General features: G+C 42.0%; 1 long non-coding RNA gene across 1 annotated transcript; it reads left to right on the top strand.

The window, feature by feature from the left end:
* Nucleotides 1–2758: 2758 nt before the first annotated feature.
* Nucleotides 2759–7625, top strand: LOC308291245. Its single transcript, XR_013962323.1, has 3 exons — nucleotides 2759–4106; nucleotides 4232–4421; nucleotides 4535–7625. It is a non-coding gene; the product is annotated as an uncharacterized lncRNA (long non-coding RNA).
* Nucleotides 7626–8171: the final 546 nt, after the last annotated feature.

Consider the following 8171-nt stretch of genomic DNA (forward strand, 5'->3'; position numbering starts at 1 on the left):
CATGCAGACATGAGAAAAAAATATATCGGAGCACCTACCAACTCGTAATACCCAAAACACACCAGGAAGTGGCAGTTTTGAGACACTTCCTGTTTGCGCATTGGAATAAAACCTGCATATTCTGACTCAGCGCATGTGATTTAGGGGGGGGTAGCCAGAATCCTGGAGCAGAACAATACCAGTAAGACTCCCTAACCAGGAGATAAGCACATGTATGATCGGCTACTTTTGACTTTTTGGCAGTGGCGCCAGGGGGTCCCTGGGGGTCCCTGGAGCTCCAGGGGTCTCTGGAGGGGTGGAGCTTGTGGATTGGCAGGCAAGGAGTGTGTGTGCAAAGTTTGGCATGGATAGGGGCAACGGTTGTGGAGAAGGGCAAAAGTGTGGTGTGCCGTGATGTGGACGGACGGACGGACAGACGGACAGGCAGACAGACTGCCAGTGAAGGTTTTGATAGTAACTGCGACCTAACGGTCGCAAAAATGGCCTCTCAAAAATGTTACCAATGCCATTGTAAGCTTGTAGATCTGCTCTTTTCAAAGATTCTGCATAATGAGTACTTTCTACTTTTGCACTTTAAATACATTTTCATACCAACAGTTTTGTACTTTAAGTAAATTTAGAATGATTTGTTACAGAGTATTTCTACATGCAGTATTGACAAAAATAGTATTTTTTCCAATGATGTATAGGCCTAACACTTTATAGTATGTTTATTATAATTATAATAGTTATAACTGAGATACCTTGTAGGGTAGGGAAGGGGGCTACAACATATATTGTATATTTATGTATAAAATTGTGTAAAATCACATTGTGCATTCAATACTGCTATAATAATAATGCTATTAAAATATATATTTTTTCTTTTTTTTCTTTCTTAAAATAAATTATATATTTATATATATCCTATATATTTTTCCCCCCCTTTTTTAGGGGACCCCCTGCAGTATCCCCGCGGACCCCCTAGGGGTCGCGGACCCCCTGTTGAAGACCCCTGATCTGATCTGATCAGATCTAATCTTTAGATAAGTGTACAAACAATGCATTATTGCTTCAGCAGCAGTCAGTCAAAGGGTTAATTGCCCAAACAACAACTGGGAAGGATGAGAACAGTGACATCACATATTGCTTTGATCTAGCAGGAAACTAACCTCGCATCACCAGGCTTTCCGCTGGGGGAAAGCCTGGTCTTCGTTTACTAAACGGGCCGTTTGATCCGGTCGGGAGCGGAAGATCTCCTACGTTTTTCTGTAGTCCAAAACGGACTACACTTTGGCCGGAAACAACGACCGGAAACAGTTTCAACCCAGTTAGCGCATGCGCAAGTAGTTAGCCATGTAGTTAGCGCATGCGCAAGTACGGGTTAAAACTGTTTCCGGTCGTTGTTTCCGGCCAAAGTGTAGTCCGTTTTGGACTACAGAAAAACGTAGGAGATCTTCCGCTCCCGACCGGATCAAAAGCCCGAAATTGGAAGCCAGCCCAGGCTAGCAGGAAACAGAGCTCTGTAGGAGGCGGGGCATATCCTTATTATTATACTTTCTCAGAGGAAACATTTGCTGCTCATTTGCTGCTCATCTATTGCTCCTCAAGACAGAGAGGAGCTATTGGAACGACTTGGAACTGGTTTGAACCAGTCTGGGCTGGCTGCCATTTTGAACCTCAGTCAGTCAGTGCTGAAGAGAAGAACAACCAGGAGTTATATGCTCTCATGGACTTTATCCTTTTTAGGTAGGTGAAACAACATAGCCACTGGATAAAGTAACCTACATGTACTGTATCTGTTACTTAAGAATGTTGTCTGCAGTGTTTTTGTACAAAGTGTGTATTTTTCTGAAAGGTTCATCCAACCAGTACAACTAAGCTAATGCTAACGCTAGCTAATGCTAACACTAGCTGATGCTAACGTTTTTACAGTAGACTACATCCTAATGGAACTGAATGTTCAAAATGTGTAAGATAAGCTTCCCTTTTGATAGAAGTGGACGTTTTTTTATTTTGTATTAACAGAAGGTGCTTTGCTGTGTATTTGTGCACAGCTTGCAGCCTGTTGTGTGGTATTGTGGCTAACAGAGCCAAAGTTAGCTAGCAGCTGTTCAATACTGTGTGTGTGTGTGTGTGTGTGTGTGTGTGTGTGTGTGTGTGTGTGTGTGTGTGTGTGTGTGTGTGTGTGTGTGTGTGTGTGTGTGTGTGGTATTTGTGGCTAATGTTAGCTAGCAATGGTAGTAGAGTATACAAATGGAACCAAATTAACCCTAACAGGTCCATCTGGTTCCATTTGTACAGTTCTAGGGGAGTTATGGATGATGGGGGATCATGGCCATATGCATACTAAAAACAGGGGGTCCTTTAAATAAAAAAAACAGTTTGAGAACCAGTTCTTAACTAGAAATACTGTTCATACAAAACAGTGTGGGCTCATATGGGCACAAATATATACCCCTGTGCCCTTAGCCTCATTGGCTAAGGGCCCTGCCTTTGTACTGTTGGTATTTTTTATTTATTTTATATTTTTGAGGAGAATATCCTTGGTCTATCCTATGAAGTTTTGGTATAATATACTGGTCTCAAGCCCACTTGTTGTTATTTATATCCTGTGGCACTTGTTGGTGGTGATGTCACCAAGAACACTGCTTCTCATAATTAATGTAATCAGTGATCCTGTTGACTGTTAACCACTTAAGCCCCCCAAATAATCATATTTGAACTGGGGACCCCCCAAAATAGTCATATTTGAACTGGGGACCCTCCACCCAAGCACTTGGAATGCAGTGAGCTTGTAGATCTGTTATTTTCACAATTGTTGCCTCTTATATCATTTGACAATTTGGGCAACGTTTGACCAGTTTTTATATAATTTGTTTACTTTTAATGTTATAACGGTCTTTTCTTTCCTTTGTTCCCCTGTTCTTTTGAGGTATTAGAAATGTGGTTCTCAACCTTTGGGTCGGGACCCCCAGGGGCGTCCCTAAATTATTTTGGGGGGTCCCCTGATGATTGGCTAATCATTGTTTTCTCAACAGTAAACAAACCAACAAACTTTAAGTGTATAGAGGGTATTTGCACATTTCTAAAGTGACAATTTAAGGACTTTTTAATACCTCTAAAATGACAGACTAAACATTGGGCCAAATGATCAAATATTAGACTCAGAGATTGTGAAAATAGAAGATCTACATGCTCACAAAGCCTCGCAATGCGAGGCGTTGTGAGCATGTAGATCTGCTAGACTTTCACAATAGAACAGTGTTATACAAAATGTACTGTCCCAACTCTTAGTGCTCGTCAGGGTGGGGGGTCCCCAGTTAAAATATGATTATTTTTGGGGTTGCGGCCTGAAAAGTTTGAGAACAACTGCAGTACGTGACAGCAGAGTTAGTACCAGACGCTAAATAAGTAGGCTACTGGCAGCAGTGCGCAAAAGCACTTCATGTTGTTTGATCCGGCACGCAATATTTATTTATAATATCTCTTTTACATTACTCTTAACACAAATGATCCCCTCTTGCTAATCACATGTTATTATAATCACTCCTGTTATGTCAACATGCTAGATTCAGTGAGGCTCACTGAAACTAGCCTTTCTCAGCTCCAGTGCAGACAATGGGGACTGATGACACCACCATTTTGCAGCCGTGTCCTGCCCAAAGGAACAGAGCTGACCTGACTCATCTCGCTCAGGTAAGATTTGCAGATGACTGTTTGAAATGGAGATCAAGATGGTGATTCTGATAAAGGGGGCAGCAGGGGGGTAAATGGCAAAGTACAATTGCGGAGAAGTATGGGGGGCATGGTTTACATTTGTGCTACTGTAAATATATTTGGCCACCAAATCCCTGTCCCCCCCTTTTCCCCCCTCCCACTTAGATGATTGAAAACATTCTGATGGCCAAACCTGGAGGAGAGAGGATCATTACAGAGTGTCAGAATCCCCTGTCAAAACCCAGTGTTGTGAGGCCATCGCACTGATGAACCATACAACTGATGAAGCAATCGTCGAGGAGAAGATGAAACACACCTTCACCCATCGCCAAGCAATGGTTCATGACCCAGTGAAGTCCTCTGAAATATTCACCACCTTTCCAAGATTTCTTGACATTGCGGGAATGGTATGTATTGCCTTAAAGTCGAACTGAAATAAAAAATGACTTTAAACAGATCACAGCCCTGGTCATAAGGTGAACCTATTAAAAATGTATGCCATGTTGTCGTCTGTATTCCATCTTGTCTGCAGATGGAGCAGAATTTCAGTCTGATGTTTGGTGATGACATCGCTGCATCGCTGCCCCTTTTCCAAGTTCCTGGAAAAGGGGCCTACTCGCTACAGGCAGAAAGTCCTTGAACAAAGCCATGGCCTCACCCAGACAGGCGACCTTGAAGATCTGCTTCATAAAGCTGAATCCCAACAGGACAACTGGAAAATGGTATGCTGGAATTAAATGACTAATACTAATGGAAGAGGGAATTGGTTTCGAAACCAAAATGAAGAGATTTTAGTAAAAATGTCTGGTTTTTTTTCTCTCCCTTGTATTTTCAGGATGGGACAGTGAGATGTCCTCCATCTTGCCTTATCCACCTCATGCCACCCTCACCTCAAGGCCGCAACAAGAGACCAGGGAAGCTCTCAGCCCGACAAGCCATTGACCACCTTGTGAAGTTCATCTAGGTAAGGTTATAGTTCAATTAAAGTTTAAGATGGCTCACTGTTCTGTCCCTAATAGTCACCCTTAAAACTATACTTTTGTGAAATCATGCGATAACCATGCTCATCTGTAATCAGCGACTGCCCTGTGATAATTGTCTGCTTTCGCCCCCCACAGATCTATCCCCATCAGCCTGAGATACACCGATATGAATATGTTTATTTATTTTACATTTAGCAGAATAAAGATAAGGCAGAATGTTGTTGGTTGCATTTTGTGGCAAGAAGTGATTCTGGTGGCTATCTCATAAAGTTGGGGCTCTAAACTGCAAACATATTAATTGTAATAACATGACTAATGAAGTTCTCTTGTCACAGACTGGGACCAGTGTCGAGGGGCATCTGGACAGCATCACGAGAGTCGTCAACCCTATCTACTGGCTGTGGGGACCCAGAGGTGTACCATACACAAATACTTCATTGTGATTGACAAACGTGCAATCCCGTGTAAGTCACCAGACTCCCTTGCCTCTTTCGACACGCTTTTTAAAAATCATTTCGTCTTCGCTACCTCGTACAACCGGGATCTGGCTAATGTCTACCACTTCTTGCAAAGTGCTGTTTACCAGATAGATGCTGCTACCACCAAGGTCAATCCCAGGGTCAAATAAATGAGAGCTCGGATGCTGCACTGATTATTATTTTTATTTTGTTTTTATTTATTTAATACTTTTGAGATTATATTGTCTCCTACCGGTTGGGTCCCCTACCAGAGACTCCCGGCTCTTGATTCTGCACTGATTTCTGATACTTTTGAGATGGTTTTGAGGGTTCTGATGCTAAACTGAGAAGATTTATTTTGAGGGCTCTGATGCTGCACTGAATTTTAATACTGAAAAGTATATTGTTATCTGAGTGCTCTGATGATGCACTGATTTGATACTGAGATGTTTTGTTTTATTTGTAAAGTCCCTCAGGCCAATGCCAACTCACTAACAACGCACTTGAAGTTAATCCACAGACTTTGTTCAGGAAAGACACTTTGTCTTAAATGCGGTCAGCCTGGTTGTTCTAATTTCTTTGGTACTTTATCTTAATAAAGCACACAAACCTTGTGATTATCCTGTTGAAAGCCCCTCTAAAACTGAAGGTTTAGCTGGAAGTTTTGTTGATGACTTTACATCAAACAGTGCCCCTTCTGGGTCCTTCTTAATAAGAGTCTTGTAGATAGCTGCGCTGCAACAGTCGCTGAACAGTGGCAGGTGTAGGCCGAAACGATCATTAACTCTTTGGTTATTTCAATGGAAGAGATTGTGTCTCAGGGTTTAATGTAACATTGTATCTTTTATTTTCCCCCACTGACTGAGAGAAGGTTCGAACGACATCACTGGCGTGGGGAAAACATGTTGACTGTGCTTATATAGCTAATTTCATCTTCCCTGTCTGCAGACTATGTCTTACGGTATGGCACCGAAGCTGGATGGAAGGCGGTGTCCGTGGAAACACTGGTCGCACAACGCAGAGGCGATTCACAGGAAGGGTAAGAACAGCCTGCTCTTCCTGAGAAGACGGGATCGTTTGGCGTGTGCAACAGGATGCTACAGATGTTCTACCAATCTGGTATGGCAAGTGGAGCAGTTTTCTTTGGAATAACGTGCTGGGGAGGAACAACTGAGCGGGTGACACCTTCAACCTCAACAGACTGGTGAGGAAGGCGGACACCGTTGTTGGGTTCTCCTTGCAGGGGTGGAGGAATTGGCCAGGGTGCAGGAAACTTAATACAATCTTTAAGAACTCCCACCCGAGATCCTCGGATACTGGAGTAAGAGACAGAGGAACAGATAGATTCATCTACCCAGGACGGAGACGTGAGAGACTGGCAGTCCTTCGTGAATGTTGTCCTCACATTATACAATGAAACACAACGGTCGTTTGGTAAGGACAACTGTAACTTATAACTGGAATAGTTATCACTGACTGTTTGTTCCTGTCCGGTTTTGCTGGGAGTACATGTCACTTCTGCTTTTTGCACTGACCAATGGGCACTTTGCACTCTTAAGTGAACTTTTAAGCTGTGCGCATTTAATTAGTTAAGTATTATTGCATGTGTTTTTTTTTTGCATGTATTTGACTTAAGTAGCAGTGACTGTTTTGGTCACATTGATTTGATTAGGGTCACTTTCTTGTTTGGCACTGCATTCATGAGTAGTAAGGGGAGGAACTGTGATGTTTGTTTTTATTTTATTTGGAATAAAAGACCACTTTGGTCGTAGTTTGGGTTGTTGTATAACTAAAATGTATTGTTTTCTTGGCCACCTTAGAGTTACATCATGGCAAGGTAAATACACAACCCAAACCTTTTCCAAAGTAGTCTTTTAAAAGACTACTGTTAAAAGCACTTCATCTTCAGCCACCTTACAGAAAATAAAGTTTTATTGAAGGAAATTAAATAAAGTTTTATTGAAGGAAATTATTGTATTGTTTTTATATCAAAATATCTGCATGTATACTGTATCTCATTTACAGCTCCAAGTGAGAAAAAAAGGTTCTGGGTAATTAAATCTCAATTATTGCTCATTAATGGCTCAAAGTAAGAATCTTGGGTCACAGTTAAGAGACTTAAATGAGCCATCAGAGAGCTCTCACCTATGTCTCATTTATTGCTCCTATCATCTCAAATAAAGCTACTCAATTATTTCTCATATTTGGCTCAATATGAGAGTAATATAGGATACACTAATGAGTCAATAGAGAGTGCTCCCCTACATCTCGTCTCTCACTCCCTGTAATCTCAGAATAAGATACTCAAATTCTTCTCAAACATGGCTCCAAATGAGAAGCTCCTTAAAGATCCTAAAGCACCTTTAGGATCTACAAGGAGCTTCAAGGAGAGCAATATCTGATCTTCTAATGAAGCACACATGAGAAACAAAAGTGTGGCTCCCTTACGTCTCATGAGCAACTGAAAAGCTTTAAATGAGAAGCAGATTTTTCCTCTGCAGTGTCTTTTTTTTTTTTGTTGAGATTCTGAAATCTTAACTCCCCCGAGTCCTCATCTTTAAACCAATCCAGTGACTTTGATTGGTGCAGGGCTGAGCATGGATCAGATTGTAAATACCATAATTTATCTATTTCACTGCAGATGAGGTTATCATCCCCAACCCTTAAATTCAACTAATTCTTTCAATGGCCTAAAATTGCTTTATTTGATGTCCTTCCTGCCCTGGCATTTGGCCTTTGTGCCCTAAAAAAAAATGGACAACACGAAAGGCCAAGTGGCCTTGCCCCTAAAATGACGAAATTCCAGGGCAGTTCACAACAGTTCGATTTAGCGACCGCAAAACCGCTCCTGCTGCTCCGATTCTCCGGCTGATCTATTTCTCCGTCTTCCCCTTTCTCTCACTCGTGAACATACGAGGTTCACATGTTTGTGTCATACGAGGATTCCAGCTGACAGAGACAATAATCATCTCTCCTTTTCTGAAGCAGTGCTTAGGGGTGTCGCACCAAATTCTGGGCCCTGGGTACAAGG

The sequence above is a fragment of the Nannobrachium achirus genome, assembly GCF_963921795.1.
Source record: "Nannobrachium achirus genome assembly, chromosome: 9".
Classification (NCBI taxonomy): domain Eukaryota; kingdom Metazoa; phylum Chordata; class Actinopteri; order Myctophiformes; family Myctophidae; genus Nannobrachium; species Nannobrachium achirus.